The sequence below is a fragment of the Xenopus tropicalis genome, chromosome 1, assembly GCF_000004195.4.
Source record: "Xenopus tropicalis strain Nigerian chromosome 1, UCB_Xtro_10.0, whole genome shotgun sequence".
Taxonomy (NCBI): domain Eukaryota; kingdom Metazoa; phylum Chordata; class Amphibia; order Anura; family Pipidae; genus Xenopus; species Xenopus tropicalis.
The window spans coordinates 133,807,646-133,814,122 of NC_030677.2; positions in this window are offsets into that span (position 1 = coordinate 133,807,646).

The following is a 6,477-nucleotide window of genomic DNA, read 5'->3' on the forward strand; positions in this document are numbered from 1 at the left end:
ATTTGATACTGTATGCTTCTGTTCTGGAATGTTCTGTCTCTTGAAAAAAAAAAAAAAAAAACTCTCCTTAACGAAAAGATGGGTTTTTAAAGTATGTTCAAGACTCTAAATACAGAATTTTTATGCTCGCTCAAAAAATAAATACTAATGTTAATTTAAGAACCAGACTCTAATCTAAGCGACTGGCTCAAACGATCAAAATTGTAAATCCGTACCAAACATTAAGTAGAGACCCGGGTGTTCATACCCCGGGTCTGTCGCTCAAATACAACAGAAAGGTCTGAGAAGCGATATAAAGGAGCTCACCGTAGTCCCATAGTGGTCCGGGTGCTCAGGGCCCCGAACCCGTAGCCAAGGCAGAAATCCAAGGGTGAATCCAAGCGCACCGGACAACAGGATATTCTCTTAAAACGTAATCTTTATACATCCATTAAAAACATGCCACGCCTAATGCGTTTTATGCACAGATGCACTTAATCATAGGATGGAAGTACACATACATCACAGGGAATTTAAACAAAAAATGAAGATTGAAAAAACGACGTAGTGAAAATTAGCAAAACAACCCACACCCCCCAAAGGTAAGATTAAAGGAGAAAAAGACCAAAGAGAAACATCCTGAATTTACACATTTAAAGAAAGAAAGAAATTTCTTTTATCAAATAAATATTCCAATAAATCGATTATATCAAAAATCCATAATAGTGATAAATAACAACAATAATTAGCTTAACCTCATTCATAGATCATAAATCAATCAAGTGAACTTAACAATATCAGCTATAATTTGTAAATAAGTTATATTATACTCATTTAATTGCTTTATGATCGTATTATGTATAGTGACTAATATCAAGACAGAGTTTAAGTTACGATATCTGCTGAAGATTTGTACATAGGTGAAGTTACACTAATTTAATTCAATTAATTTAATTTAATTTCCATTGATTTAATTTAATTTTAGTTGTTTAAAAATCAAAAGCCTCTGCCCAAGATGAGACATGCAACTGTCTCTAGGCTGCAATGGTATCTTCCAGCCTTTGTCTAGGCTGAGAGATGTAACTGTCTCTAGGCTGCAATGGTATCTTCCAGCCTCTGCCCAGGCTGAGATATGTAACTGTCTCTAGGCTGCAATGGTATCTTCCAGCCTTTGTCCAGGCTGAGACATGTAACTGTCTCTAGGCTACAATGGTATCTTCCAGCCTCTCCCAAGGCTGAGACATGTAACTGTCTCTAGGCTGCAATGGTATCTTCCAGCCTCTGTCCAGGCTGAGAGATGTAACTGTCTCTAGGCTGCAATGGTATCTTCCAGCCTCTCCCAAGGCTGAGACATGTAACTGTCTCTAGGCTGCAATGGTATCTTCCAGCCTCTGTCCAGGCTGAGAGATGTAACTGTCTCTAGGCTGCAATGGAATCTTCCAGCCTTTGTCCAGGCTGAGAGATGTAACTGTCTCTAGGCTGCAATGGTATCTTCCAGCCTATGCCCAGGCTGAGAGATGTAACTGTCTCTAGGCTGCAATGGTATCTTCCAGCCTCTGCCCAGGCTGACAGATGTAACTGTCTCTAGGCTGCAATGGTATCTTCCAGCCTCTGCCCAGGCTGAGATATGTAACTGTCTCTAGGCTACAATGGTATCTTCCAGCCTCTGCCCAGGCTGAGACATGTAACTGTCTCTAGGCTGCAATGGTATCTTCCAGCCTTTCTCCTGGCTGAGAAGTGTAACTGTCTCTAGGCGGCAATGGTATCTTCCAGCTTCTGCCCAGGCTGAGACATGAAACTGTCTCTAGGCTGCAATGGTATCTTCCAACCTCTGCCCAGGCTGAGATATGTAACTGTCTCTAGGCTGCAATAGTATCTTCCAGCCTTTGCCCAGGCTGAAAGATGTAACTGTCTTTAGGCTGCAATGGTATCTTCCAGCCTTTGTCCAGGCTGAGACATGTAACTGTCTTTAGGCTGCAATGGTATCTTCCAGCCTTTGTCCAGGCTGAGAGATGTAACTGTCTCAAGGCTACAATGGTATCTTCCAGCCTCTCCCAAGGCTGAGACATGTAACTGTCTCTAGGCTGCAATGGTATCTTCCAGCCTCTGTCCAGGCTGAGAGATGTAACTGTCTCTAGGCTGCAATGGTATCTTCCAGCCTCTCCCAAGGCTGAGACATGTAACTGTCTCTAGGCTGCAATGGTATCTTCCAGCCTTTCTCCTGGCTGAGAAGTGTAACTGTCTCTAGGCTGCAATGGTATCTTCCAGCCTTTGTCCAGGCTGAGGGATGTAACTGTGTCTAGGCTGCAATGGTATCTTACAGCCTTTGTCCAGGCTGAGAGATGTAACTGTCTCTAGGCTGCAATGGTATCTTCCAGCTTTTGCCCAGGCTGAGAGATGTAACTGTCTCTAGGCTGCAATGGTATCTTCCAGCCTTTACCCAGGCTGAGAGCTGTAACTTTCTCTAGGCTGCAATGGTATCTTCAAGCCTCTGCCCAGGCTGAGACATGTACCTGTCTCTAGGCTGCAATGGTATCTTCCAGCCTTTGTCCAGGCTGAGACATGTAACTTTCTCTAGGCTGCAATGGTATCTTCCAGCCTCTGCCCGGGCTGAGAGATGTAACTGTCTCTAGGCTGCAATGGTATCTTCCAGCCATTGTCTAGGCTGAGATATGTAACTGTCTTTAGGCTGCAATGGAATCTTCCAGCCTCTGCCCAGGCTGAGACATGTAACTGTCTCGAGGCTGCAATGGTATCTTCCAGCCTTTGCCCAGGCTGAGACATGTAACTGTCTCTAGGCTGCAATGGTATCTTCCTGCCTTTGCCCAGACTGAGAGATGTAACTGTCTCTAGGCTGCAATGGTATCTTCCAGCCTTTAACCTTTAATTTACATGTCTCAGCCTGGGCCAAGCCTGGAAAATACCATTGCAGCCTAGAGACAGTTACATCTCTCAGCCTGGACAGAGGCTGGAAGATACCATTGCAGCCTAGAGACATTTACACGTCTCAGCCTGGGAAAAGGCTGGAAGACACCATTGCAGCCTAGAGACATTTACATGTCTCAGCCTGGGAAAAGGCTGGAAGATACCATTGCAGACAAGAGACAGTTACATCTCTCAACCTGGACAAAGGCTGGAAGATACCATTGCAGCCTAGAGACAGTTACATCTCTCAGCCGGGACAAAGGCTGGAAGATACCATTGCAGCCTAGAGACAGGTACATCTCTCAGCCTGGGAAGAGGCTGGAAGATACCATTGCAGCCTAGAGACAATTACATGTCTCAGCCTGGGCAAAGGCTGGAAGATACTATTGCAGCCTAGAGACAGTAACATGTCTCAGAATGGGTAAAGGCAGGAAGATACCATTGCAGCCTAGAGACAGGTACATGTCTCAGCCTGTGTAAAGGCTGGAAGATACCATTGAAGCCTAGAAACAGTTACATGTCTCAGCCTTGGTAAAGGCTGGAAGATACCATTGCAGCCTAGAGACAGTTACATCTCTCAGCCTGGACAAAGGCTGGAAGATACCATTGCAGCCTAGAGACAGTTACATGTCTCAGCCTGGGCAGAGGCTGGAAGATACCATTGCAGCCTAGAGACAGTTACATCTCTCAGCCTGGACAGAGGCTGGAAGATACCATTGCAGCCTAGAGACATTTACACGTCTCAGCCTGGGAAAAGGCTGGAAGACACCATTGCAGCCTAGAGACATTTACATGTCTCAGCCTGGGAAAAGGCTGGAAGATACCATTGCAGACAAGAGACAGTTACATCTCTCAGCCTGGACAAAGGCTGGAAGATACCATTGCAGCCTAGAGACAGTTACATCTCTCAGCCGGGACAAAGGCTGGAAGATACCATTGCAGCCTAGAGACAGGTACATCTCTCAGCCTGAGAAGAGGCTGGAAGATACCATTGCAGCCTAGAGACAATTACATTTCTCAGCCTGGGAAAAGGCTGGAAGATACCATTGCAGCCTAGAGACAGTAACATGTCTCAGAATGGGTAAAGGCAGGAAGATACCATTGCAGCCTAGAGACAGCTACATGTCTCAGCCTGTGTAAGGGCTGGAAGATACCATTGCAGCCTAGAGACAGTTACATGTCTAAGCCTGGAAAAAGGCTGGAAGATACCATTGAAGCCTTGAGACAGTTACATCTCTCAGTCTGGGCAAAGGCAGGAAGATACCATTGCAGCCTAGAGACAGTTACATGTCTCAGCCTGGACAAAGGCTGGAAGATACCATTGCAGCCTAGAGACAGTTACATCTCTCAGCCTGGGCAGAGGCTGGAAGATACCATTGCAGCCTAGAGACAGTTACATCTTTCAGGCTGGGCAGAGGCTGGAAGATACCATTGCAGCCTAGAGACAGTTACATCTTTCAGGCTGGACAAAGGCTGGAAGATACCATTGCAGCCTAGAGACAGTTACATGTCTCAGCATGTGCAAAGGCTGGAAGATTCCATTGCAGCCTAGAGACAGTTACATGTCTCAGCCTGGGCAGAGGCTGGAAGATACCATTGCAGCCTAGAGACAGTTACATGTCTCAGCCTGGACAAAGACTGGAAGATACCATTGCAGCCTAGACACAGTTACATCTCTCAGCCTGGACAAAGGCTGGAAGATTCCATTGCAGCCTAGAGACAGTTACATGTCTCAGCCTTGGCAAAGGCTGGAAGATTCCATTGCTGACTAGACACAGTTACATCTCTCAGCCTGGGCAGAGGCTGGAAGATACCATTGCAGACTAGAGACAGTTACATGTCTCAGTCTGGACAAAGACTGGAAGATACCATTGCAGACTAGACACAGTTACATCTCTCAGTCTGGACAAAGGCTTGAAGATTCCATTGCAGCCTAGAGACAGTTACATGTCTCAGCCTGGACAAAGGCTGGAAGATTCCATTGCAGACTAGAGACAGTTACATGTCTCAGCCTGGACAAAGGCTGGAAGATTCCATTGCAGACTAGAGACAGTTACATGTCTCAGCCTGGACAAAGGCTGGAAGATACCATTGCAGCCTAGAGACAGTTACATCTCTCAGTCTGGACAAAGGCTGGAAGATTCCATTGCAGCCTAGAGACAGTTACATGTCTCAGCCTGGGAAAAGGCTGGAAGATTCCATTGCAGACTAGACACAGTTACATCTCTCAGCCTGGGCAGAGGCTGGAAGATACCATTGCAGACTAGAGACAGTTACATGTCTCAGTCTGGACAAAGACTGGAAGATACCATTGCAGACTAGACACAGTTACATCTCTCAGTCTGGACAAAGGCTGGAAGATTCCATTGCAGCCTAGAGACAGTTACATGTCTCAGCCTGGACAAAGGCTGGAAGATTCCATTGCAGACTAGAGACAGTTACATGTCTCAGCCTGGACAAAGGCTGGAAGATTCCATTGCAGACTAGAGACAGTTACATGTCTCAGCCTGGACAAAGGCTGGAAGATACCATTGCAGCCTAGAGACAGTTACATCTCTCAGTCTGGACAAAGGCTGGAAGATTCCATTGCAGCCTAGAGACAGTTACATGTCTCAGCCTGGGAAAAGGCTGGAAGATTCCATTGCAGACTAGACACAGTTACATCTCTCAGCCTGGGCAGAGGCTGGAAGATACCATTGCAGCCTAGGGACAGTTACATCTCTCAGCCTTGGCAAAGGCTGGAAGATTCCATTGCAGACTAGACACAGTTACATCTCTCAGCCTGGGCAGAGGCTGGAAGATACCATTACAGCCTAGAGACAGTTACATCTCTCAGCCTGGACAAAGGCTGGAAGATACCATTGCAGCCTAGAGACAGTGACATGTCTCAGCCTGGACAAAGGCTGGAAGATACCATTGCAGCCTAGAGACAGTTACATCTCTCAGTCTGGGCAAAGGCAGGAAGATTCCATTGCAGACTAGACACAGTTACATCTCTCAGCCTGGGCAGAGGCTGAAAGATACCATTGCAGCCTAGAGACAGTTACATGTCTCAGTCTGGGCAGAGGCTGGAAGATACCATTGCAGCCTAGAGACAGTTACATGTCTCAGCCTGGACAAAGGCTGGAAGATACCATTGCAGCCTAGAGACAGTTACATCTCTCAGCCTGGGCAGAGGCTGGAAGATACCATTGCAGCCTAGAGACAGTTACATCTTTCAGGCTGGACAAAGGCTGGAAGATACCATTGCAGCCTAGAGACAGTTACATGTCTCAGCCTGGGCAGAGGCTGGAAGATACCATTGCAGCCTAGAGACAGTTACATGTCTCAGCCTGGACAAAGACTGGAAGATACCATTGCAGCCTAGAGACAGTTACATCTCTCAGCCTGGACAAAGGCTGGAAGATTCCATTGCAGCCTAGAGACAGTTACATGTCTCAGCCTGGGCAGAGGCTGGAAGATACCATTGCAGCCTAGAGACAGTTACATGTCTCAGCCTGGACAAAGACTGGAAGATACCATTGCAGCCTAGACACAGTTACATCTCTCAGCCTGGACAAAGGCTTGAAGATT